Raw genomic sequence first — 11,460 nt, forward strand, 5'->3', positions numbered from 1 at the left:
ACGAAGGCGAGGTGGGGCGCCGAGGGACTCTCCGATTTGTATGAAGCGAAACGCGAGGAGAGAAAGCCTGGGATTGCGTCCTATTTTTATGTCCTATAATTTCTCGCACCTGATTCTAGCGCCTGATTTTTTTCTCAATGCTTGATTGTGTTTCCTTTTATTAGGGGCGGACGAAGGCAAGGGATCACTTGTTGACGGAAGGTTGGACAAAAGAATTGACGTAAGAGGGGAGAGGGAACCTTACGTTTCTTTTAGATAGTAGAGAATCAATAGGAATGGCGTGTAGCTTTTCATCCCTCACGAATGGGCCAAATTTAACGGACCTAGATGTTGATTTGCAGGGCCTACACTGTGCTGCCTATACTAACTTGAGCCATCTCAAAATCAAAATTTCCCCAAAAAAAGTCTGGAAATCAAAATAGTGTTTATACTAATTTTAGGGAGATTTTTTCTTTTCTTTTGTGGGCAACTTTAGGAAGAAATTGCATCAAAAAGAACTTGAGAAGAAATTTCTATCACGGTGAACACAATGTGTGATGAACGCATGTTTCCCTGGGCTACACAATATGTCATCAAACACGGGATGAGATTTCATGTCTAAACAGAACTCTGTAACCCAAGTTGGTGGTGTATTGTCAAGCTAGGGTTTATTCCCAACTCGCCCGAGCGAAAGGAAACGGGCTGTTCTTTTTCTATTACAATCTTGTGCCGTAATATGTGTGGGGATAACTTTTTTGTATTTTTGCTAGATCCTTTTGTCCTAGAATGCTCTACCAAGCTATTTACATATTTAGATGCAACTAAGTATAAACACATTATATATTTTGCAAACATTGGGTAGCACAAATTAATTTAGTAATAGATGTGATTTTCTTAAGAAGTGCTGAGATTTAGGACAGGCACATATTTGCTTGAATGTTCAAACTAAAAGATAAACTCAAATCATCATGAACAAATATATTTCCAGTTCAGGTCATTAACAAATAACTAAATATAAATGTTTTAATGTTAATAACAATTAGGATAATCTTACCTTTCCATAAAAAAATCATGTCTCTAAACAATAAAGAAAACATAGTTTAGCTAGTTGTGATGAAAAAATCAATCGGCATAGAAATAGTTATTTATCACATGACTTTAATAACAGTTCTCATCCTTCCATACTTCATGATTCTCGAAATTTATATCAAACAAGCAGACCATCATCATTTGAATAAAAATATATTAATATATACTGAAAAATGTATTAATCAACAAATGTAAGAATAAGTGATGAAAAGGCAAAAGAGTTTAGTATAAATAATGAAGTATCATTAACGGGAAGATAAAACTGCATATACGACATCACCTCTCCTTTGGTGTTAATGGAAGACCATGCACAACACAAACATGTTCTTCATCATCCTGTTCAAGTACCAGTCATGCAACAAGGCACTTAGACACATGGCCAATTCAATGTGTGGGTGGTCTGATGGCACTACTTAGTGAGCCCCTACCTTTGTGGTGGTTGCATCAATCAACTAGCACAACTCAATCTGGAGTTCCAAGTGTTTCATTATGCCTAGTTATAAATATGTAAAATGTAAATGAATAAAAAAATTTAATTATGAAATATGTGTTAAATATACTTTTTAGCCAAAGTATATTGTTTGCAACTTCAATGATTGTTATTTTAGCAGAATAACCTGCATAATTGTTGAATCTCTTTCCTTAATAGGTGACTATTACAGTGGCCTCTCACTACTAGGGAAAACCCTAGTAGTAGCAAAGGGTATTTTGCATAGTAGCATAGTACGTAGCAGCGGGGGGGGGGGGGGGGGGGGGGGGGGGGGGTCGACGCTACTGCGACGGCGCTACAGCTTAAATGTAGCAGTAGCGCTTGTTAGAACACGCTACTGCTAAGATGGATTAGTGGTCACATGGATCTAGTCCGTGCTTCTTCCACCCAATGATATAATAATAATAATAATAATAATAATAACAACAACAACAACAACAACAATAACAACAACAAAAACAACAACTCATCATCATAGTCATATAGGAACTAGCTACTACTATGGCGAGACCGGGGGAACCCTCGGGCCACCTTTAGAGGTAGCGGGGGCTTATACACTGCGCTACTACTAACAGTGTTCTAGTAGCGCGTTGTTTACCACCCTCGCTACTAGTAATTAGCAGCAGTGCGTTCTATCAACCCCTGCTGCTAAGCCTCTACCTATAAGGTTTTTCCTAGTAGTATCTCTGAGTTATTTCCCCTCATGATTCTCCTCTTCTTCAATGACCCTGGATGACGATGTGGTCTACTCACCCTTCCTCTCGTTTCTTTTTCTCTTCACAACATGCTTTCAGTCACGACTGATGTCGTGGAGAGATAAAAGAGGTGAACTGAGAATATTGGTTTTAGCTTTTGACCTTTTTATTTTCTGTACCAGGATAGGTATATGTTCAAAGAGTAAATGACGTCATGACACAATGCCTAATGTATAATTTTCTTGTGTTTTATCTTGCATATATAGGATTATAGGTTTTGTCTTTCTTGGTTTGTTCATTGATGCTGCTTTGTTAATTGGCTGAGTAAATTATGTTGTCATGACATTGTTTATTCGATGAGAGAGATTATTTTATATCATAATTTGAATTTATTTGTTATTGTTATGTGCACACCACATGTTTGCTAAAATGTCTAAATACATATCTTTTTGCTATAGGATAGTTGGAGTCTTCGAATTCTGCTTGTTTTGCTGCAGAGGGTGATCTGGAGCGGTAGGAGAAGAGAAACTAGCTCTAAACAATTAACAAGGCAAGATAAATCAAGAGGAGAATGATCGGTGTGTGCGTGTGTGCCAGGAAAGATAGAAGTACCTCATAAATTCTGCATATTTTTTGACCTTTTGTGGCATAGGCCTTAGTTATAAGGCAAGTTTATGTTCATGTCTACATATTTTCCTGAACCATAGTGAAACATAGGAATATACAAATTTGGCGTGTCTGCAGTTTCTCCTACCACTCATTAGTTCCAACATCATCATGCCATTTCTGAGAACATATCTCCGGCATAAAATTAGTATACTTGCGCCAATGTTGAAAATGTCACCTCCTAGTAGTTCCTTTTGGCGGGATTCTGTCGGACCCCATGTACCATCATGGCACACCCTGCTAGAGCGACTGGCTTCGATCCAGCTACTGGAAGGATGGGATGTATTTTGTTGAAACCTTATATGTGCATCCTAGTTGTGGAGATCGGGTGTGTGTCCTCAATATGCTATGTATCTCCTTGATGCTACATTAGGAGATAATAAACAAGTCCATGGGCTTTTGCTACCTTTTTGGTGGGTTTTTGTTAGGGCTAATTGAGGAGTTATTGTCGAATGACATGATTTAGGAAACATTGCGCCCAAATGCTGATGAAGGATTTAGGGCTATGTCTGGTTAGGGAAAGAAGTTAATGTCGGTGGTAGCGACTAGTACTTAGAGCATCTCTAGCGAATCCCATAAACACCCGTCCGACAAAACCATTTTAAGGGTTGTCTGTAAAAAGATTTGCGGTACTGTGAGGCCTCCGGCGTGGAACAGATCTCATAAACTTGTACTGCAATTTTGTCATACAAGTTTGCGGTATCTGTTCCACACCTATGGCCTCGCAGTACAGCAAATATTTTTCCATGTTTTTGCAAATCCATGATTGTCAACAATATAAACTTAAAACAACTTCAATATAAATCAAACTTATAAATGTTTTACCATCATATAATGTCCCAAAATGCACCATGTTCAACGAAGGGTGTTCGCGTAGGCCAGAGGTCTCCGTCTGAGAGCACGTTGTTTCTCGACATAGTTGAAATGACCCCATTTTTTTCTATGGCCGTGTATGACAAATTCAAGGCACCATGTAAAATTATTTATATTTTTTCCAAAATATGCATTTTTGGAGTTTTCCTCGTGAAAAAAGGTTGATAAATAGACTGACATGTCACAATGTGCATACAGTGTCGGAAGTCGTTCATACAAGCCAAGGATGCCTGACATGGGCCTGCCCGCCTATTGCAAGTTGTGGCTAGTCATGAGATTTTCCAAAAGAATATCATGTTCAACAAAGAGTGTTCTGAAGGATCAATTTGGGAGCACCTCATTTCTCGACCCTTTAATGACCCCCATTTTTTCATTAGCTTGTATAACCAATTCAAAAGAGCATGCCAAATTTTTTTTTGGTTTTCAACAAGTTTTGCATTTTTTGAAGTTTTCTCCGTTAAAAAGGCCATTAATGGCCGGACGTGTCGCCACTTGCATACGGTGTCGAAGTCGTTCAAACCAAGCATGTATGTATTCAACGGGAATGCCCACCTTCTTACAAGCGTTGAGGTCATTTCAAGGATGTTGCAACGGAGGGTGTCCGGTAGGCCAGAAGGGTCCGTTTGAAAACATGTTTTTTATATCTGTGAAATAACCCCAATATTTTCGATCAGCTTCTATGACCATTCAAGGCAAGTTGTTTGGATATTTGTTATGTTTTGCATTTACAAAAGTTTTCTCAGTGAAAAAGGACTGATAAATTGTTGGATATATGGCAACGTGCCAACGATGTCGAAAGTCGTTCAAACCAAGCCTGGATGCCTCATATGTCTGTTTCAGGCAATTGCAGGAAGTTAGAGTCATTTACCCATAGTCCAAAAAACAAACGAGTTGAGAGGAGTGTGCTAGACTAGGCGAGACAGATGCATGTAGTTTTTTCTAATTTGAATGATTATGTTATTTGCAACTTTCGTCATTATCAATCAACATGAACATTTTCTTATGTACTAACCATTTCTTTAAATTTGTCTACAATTTTGGAATTTTAAATTGTGTAAGAAAATTTTATAAACTTCAACACATTTTAAAAAATTGTTAACAAATTTCCAACAATTGATGTTGAACACAAATTTCAAACACGTACATTTATAAAGAAGATAACAATTTTTCTGAAATCCAAACATTTCTTAAATTAAAAAATGAATTTTTTTTCTAAATTGGAAACAGTATTTGAAGGAAAGAATTTTTTTGGGGATTAGAAGAATAATTCAAATTTTCGAACATATTCCAAAAATAATAATAAAGGTCGGAAAGGGAAAATGAATTAACAAAAAAAGAAAAAAGAAAAAACTTTAAGATATTGGCCCAACTAGGCGATGACATCGATCCCATTGCGTGCCTGTCAGGCAGACCCAAGCGTTTGGGGATTTTAAAAAGCTCATCTTTTTTCGCAAAAAAATTGCAGAAAGATCGCAAATTCTGTGCAAAATAATTTACCTATTAGTGAACTTTTTCTCAAATTTGTGAATTTTTTGGAACAAAATTTCTACCTATTGAAAAAATTCACGAACTTTGTAACAAATTTTTAAAAAACAGCTGATTTTTATAAAAGTTTATTAATAGAGTTGCAAAAAAGTTTGATTAACTGAAAAGATTCCAAAATTTGAGGAAAGGTTCAGAACGCGAAATACAATGAAAATCCCTATTATGAGATAACACATATATCTAATATCCGGTTTGTCATGAACCGGTTTTCACTGGTTTTTGGTTTGTTATTCTCAGTTTTTCCTTTCCCTTTTTCTATTCCTTTTCCCTTTTAATGATTCATTAATTTCTTTTTTGAACTTAATTTTCCTTCTTTTAGTTTTCATATATCTAATTCTTTAGAAAGTGTTCAGGATTCCAAATTTTTGTTCACGTATTGAAAGAAAAGCTTGGAACTTTAATTTTTTTTTCTTGTTCCAAAATTTGTTCAAAACATAAAGAATGTTCCAAGTTTTCGAAAAAATGTTCGTGTTTTATAAATTGTTCAATAATTTTCAAACTGATCGTGTTTTCAGAAAAACGTAAAAAATGTTCTTAAAAAAACAATTTGCTATCGTACCCGCTAGTTTTCAAAAATTGTTCATGTTGTAAAACAATGTTCATATTTTTGATAAATATTCAAAGTTCAAAAAAAAATTCTGTTTTATACAAATGTTTCCTACAGTACCTCCTATTCTTGAAAATTTGTTTGTGTTTCAAAAAACCTCCACATTTAAAAAATGTTTCAAATTCTAAAAAAAGTTCGAGAGTTTCAAAAAATTGTTCGAGTTTATTTTTTTCTCCACAACTTTTGCGCTTATTAAGAAATATTCATTTTTCTTAGAAAACTGTTTCGCTGTGTTTTGAGGATCTGGCGCAGCTGTTAGCTTCTCTTAATAAGTTGTGCTGCCTAAATAATCAAAAGCCATTGTTAGGCCTAGTGGCTATCACCTCGGTCGTTGAAGTAGGAGTTCACATCTTCGAATCCTAGCATAGCACTGTTCTTTTTGCTTTGCACGCCACATTTTCAAAAAAGACCATCCTACCCTTTATTATGACGGGGTATGGATAGATCTCATCCCCTGATGTGTTTAAGGGTGTTGTACCGAAGCAGAAGTGATTCCCAATTTGTGCACCATAATATATGGAGTTCTGAGTTGGAGTGAGTTGTAAGTTTGTAACTAAATCGTTGAACTATCTTATATATGAGGCCTTTTACAGGAGGTGGACGTTTGGTCTATGGGGACATCTACATCCTATATGAAAAAAATTCAACAAAAAGTCAAAAAATTCTGAAAATATTTTTTAAATAAACTTGACCTTCCATTGTACCCGTGAGAAAAATTCACAAAAAGAAAAAACCCCTTTGACTTCTTTTTGAAAAAGACAAATTTTTGACAAAAATAGTGTGAATAGTGACCTATAATAGCAAATCAATTTTACCATTTTCATTGTGAAGTCAAGGTTGGCTTTATTCTCCGTGAAAATTTATATACTAGTGCAAAAGTACATCACGCTTATTCAAAAAATAGTTCTTACCTATTTTGATTTTTTTGTTTAATTATTAAAAAGTATCCCCATATAGGGTGTATCTACAACCAGGAATTTCCCGCCTTTTATAGTACTACCTTAGTTTCTTTTTAGTTTGCATATAAAATTTGGTCAAAGTCAAACTCTTTCAAGTATGACTATGTTCATAGAAAAATATAACAACATTAAAAATATGAAATCAATATTATTAGATTCATCATGAAATTATTTTTCATACCATATAGATTTAGTATTGTAGATGGTGATAATTTTTCCTACAAAGTCAGTCAAACTTTAGAAAGTTTGACTTTGACTAAATTTTATATGCAGACTAAAAAGAAATGAACGAAGTACATCACAGCAACACTGACCTTTCATTTTGCTGATCTAACGGTTAATATTAATGCACACTAATGGATAAGACACATAGCATTCGTGGCAGAAATGGGAAAGTTGAAAGAGTTGCAAAGAAGTTTTAGAGCATCCACGGCCGCCCACATCATATGTACGCGGACAAGGCTCGATCACCCTTCATTTTTAGACCGCCACAACCACATACCTCAGATATCCCATCCTAAATGCATACTATACCATGCAATACAAAATAAGCTACGTACCACATTACATAGAGCTTGACAGCGGCTTCTCAGCAAGTGTGTCGTCTCCATCCTTAGGCTTTAGCTCTTAGTTCCCCTTCCCTCTGCTGGTTGCAGTCCCACCCTTTCACTGTTGGATGACATCCGGCGCACTGTTGCCTCCTCACATCTAAATTTCTGAACATGGACATTTTCTAAATTTCTGAACAAAATTTGAAAGACATGAGTTCATGTAAATGTTTTGAATTTGTTAACTTCTTTTAAAAAGTGGAACATTTTTAAAAATCTGAAAAAATTGATTTTTTTTAAAAGACAAATATCAACTTGAAAAAGGAAAAAAAAGAAAAGCTAAAGGAAAAGAAAAGAAAAAAGAAAGAAGAAACATAAACAGAAAAAGTAAAAACCAAAAACCAAAAAGAAACAGGAAAACCGGTTCAGGTAACCTTCTAGAAGGTTCCTCAAACTAGAAAAACCTGCTGGGAAACTCTAGAAGTTTCACAAAACCGGAAACGCCGAACCCGTTAATGGGCGGCCCATTTCATCGCTCAATCGCCAGGTATGTGCGAAATGTCGACTCTTTGACGCACCGTGCATCCAATAGGGAATTCGGGGGTTTGCAGTAGGAATGATGTGTAGGTTTTCATCCCTGGTGCTCGCGCTTTCTACGGTCCATCCCAAATTACCCACCCCGATACCCTGCCCGGGTGAAAACCTACAATCCTCTTCGGATCTGGCGGTAGCGGCGCTGTTCGGGTAGTGACCTTCCTGGAGATGTCGTCGGGTGCCTTGGGGCTCAGTTGGGAATGCTAAGGAACTGCAGGCGGAGGGGATGGGACCAGTGGCAGCAGGTGGTGTTCTCGAAGGAGGAGCGGCGTGGCATCTGGCACGTCGACAACGACGAATCTCAACGGCATGGAGCAGTGGGGATTCGCCACTGGGCGTGTGATGATGGACGAGTGCGGGATGGTGGTGTTGTCTGGCGTTGTGGTGGCATCGATCACAGCTAGGCCGGGCAAGGTCGATGTAGCAGTTGGCGGTGGCGGCCTCTGAGAGTGCGCCAGACCGGTGTGAGCCCCATACCCGGCAAGTGGCTTGGTTGGGGCCTCCGGTCTTAGATGTTAGGCTTTGCTGCGAGGTCTGTTTGGTATTAGGCTCGGACTATCAGCATGTCTTCAGACTTATTGATGTATTGCTTTGTAAGGTCTTTGTGAATAATTAATAAAGTTGCTGCAAACATCGTCCAGATGCAGAAGCCGGGTCTTCCTCCTTTTCATAAATAATAATAAATAAATAAATCCAAGGTCACTTGAAAACTATGTTGGAATGGAGGATTGTTCTTACTCTGCGGAACCAATTAACTTGTTCTAAATTATACATGGCCGTTGGATAGGCCGGCCTTAGGTACAAGGCCCAACAGTTTATGTTTCTGTGTATTTTCTGAAGTGTAGTGGGACACATGAGTATATATGTGGTGTGTCATGTAGTTTTAATAATGCACACGTCTTCACTTTACACTTTTGTTGCACAACTTGTTTGCTCGTCTTGGAGGTTGGTTTGTATTTATGTTTTGTTTTTAAAAGGATTCGAGTTTTGTTTGTATGTATGTATGTATGTCATCCAACTGATTACAAGATTGAGATGTGCAGAGTGAATTGCAAAAAACATCGACATTGAAGGCTAGGGTTGCAGAAATCACAATTCTACAGTTTTGTGCCAAAAATCACTAATTCTGAGCTTAATTTTTTGCAAATAACACTAGTTGGCCTCTTTGCCTGTTTTGATGACAATTATGACAGACGGGACCCACATTTTGCCGACATGGCGTACCGATTCGCGATAGATGACGTTAGACTGGGCATTATTCTAAAAAACTCCCCCCTAGCAATATCTCCCTCCCCTGCCCTGGGTCGGGATTGGTCGTCGTTCCCCGCACACCATCGGCCTCGCGTCTTCTAACGTCGTCGCCGGCGGTGTACCCGCGCGCCCAAATACCGCTGCCGCGGCCTGGCCAAAGCTGCTCGCCGCCCCCTTCCTATCGGGCGCTCTCGTAGCCGTCTTCCCTGTAGCCGTCGAGTGCGTCGAGATGGACAACCTCCGCTACATGACCGCCGGCGACGTAGATGCGCCCTCGCGCGGCTGCCGCGGCTCCCTTCCACGGCATCCCGCGGCAGTGGGCCTTGAGCACCTGGTTCCCGCTGCGGCTGCCGCTTCTTTCCTTTGCCACTGCGTGGGGTGAAGTCGTCGTCGCCAGGCCGACGAGCTACATCGACCCAGCCGGTGCGCCCGAACAGCAGCAAGACGACTCGCCCGCTGCCGTACGTGGCCGCCACCATGAGCGGTGTTCGCGGCTCGTACGCCTTGCTCCGGCCATACCACAGCCCAACGTCATCAGGCGCTCCCGTCTTGGTGGATGTCGAGCGCGCCGGCGTGCGCGCCAACAACAGCTTCACCGCACCTCCCTGCGCCTTCCGGGGCACGAGCAGCAGCAGCTCCACCGCGCCTCCCTGCGCCGGCCGGGGCACGAGCAGCAGCAGCTCACCACGCCTCCCCTGCACATGGGGTTGATTGCTTTTTCTATTTTTGATTGAAGGGTCTCTATGCAAAAAGTCAGGGACTGTTCTGTAAATTTAGAACTAACGCTGTCTAACGCGAATAGTTCTGCACGTCAGCAAAAGCGGGACCCACCTGTCATAATTGTGGTTAAAATGGACTAAGTCGCCAACTAGTGTTATTTGCAAAAAATTAGGCTTAGAATTAGTGATTTTTGGCATAAAACTGTAGAATTGTGGTTTGTGTAACCTTAGCCTTCAATGTCGATGTTTTCTGCAATTCACTCAAATGTGCATCATCGTCTGGCTTCTTTTTCATCTGAATTTCATCAGAATGATTGTGTACTCTACTTTTGAAAAAGCAGAATACTCTGTTTTTGGAAAAGTAGAGTACTCTGCTTTTGGAGTTCCAGCTCTCTTGTTACTCTCTGCTTTATTAACCTTTAGAAGGATACATAAGTGCACGTAGTGACCTCTAAAAAGGAATTGTACGTACTTGTATAAATAAGTATGGATCAATGTTCGAGATAGCCGCCGGAGCTAAGCAAACTTCAATTGGACATTCTGTTTAGATGTCACCATCATCATTCTAAGTTCATGTTAAAGGGTATCATTTTCCAGGTATCGTCAGTTTGAAAGTGCAAAAGAGAGAATGGAGCTTTTGCAGATCATGGGAGCTGCTGAGTCTTTTTATATGTCACCTGTATCATTCTAGTTGCCCGTGAGGAGGCCTTGTGCAGAAGCTAGAGAAGTCTGGACATTATCTCCCAAGTATAACAAGAGTTTGTTCAACTTGATGGATGCAACATCGTTCCGCTGAGCATATGAGGTGATGTTTTGTTCCCTTGGAACATAAAAGACAGGCATGATGCTTATCAAGAAATTAGTGCTACCAAAGATGATTGGATGTAGAGTCCGGTGAGGAGCAAAGATTTTGCAAGCAGCTGGTTTGCCCCCATGAAGTAGCATCCTTGTACCTGAAAAAGAAATATATATTTTTGGCAAAATGTGCATCTAAGCTTATCTAAAAGGAGAAAGGGACAACCTCTCCATGTTCAGTCAAGAGAATGACTGAATATTCAGCTTAATATAACATTAGCAGCAAAGAGATGCATTAAGAATATAGTAGCCAACATTCAGTTTTATTTTAATTATGTTTTTTCTGGCTGTAGAGAGCTATGTATCTCGTAGTAGTACCGTTGATGCTCTGCTGATCATAAAATTCAGTCTCTGTATGTATGGAAGATTTGTTACAACTGAACATGTAAAACACAGGCAAAGAATATATATCTGCTGAGTTGTGAACAAAGTTCCTGCCAGGGCATAGTGGTTGAATTGTGAACAATTATTTTTCTGGGTTGTAAGCTGTACATTGCCAAGGGAAATTGATGGATGTGCCATTTCAAGATATTAGCATATGTCTACCTCATTTAGTTAACGTCAACTGGTGTCGTCCACTCGTTGCCGAT

Source organism: Aegilops tauschii, unplaced genomic scaffold (assembly GCF_002575655.3).
Source record: "Aegilops tauschii subsp. strangulata cultivar AL8/78 unplaced genomic scaffold, Aet v6.0 ptg000076l_subseq_5457420:6198992_obj, whole genome shotgun sequence".
In the NCBI taxonomy this organism is placed as follows: Eukaryota; Viridiplantae; Streptophyta; class Magnoliopsida; order Poales; family Poaceae; genus Aegilops; species Aegilops tauschii.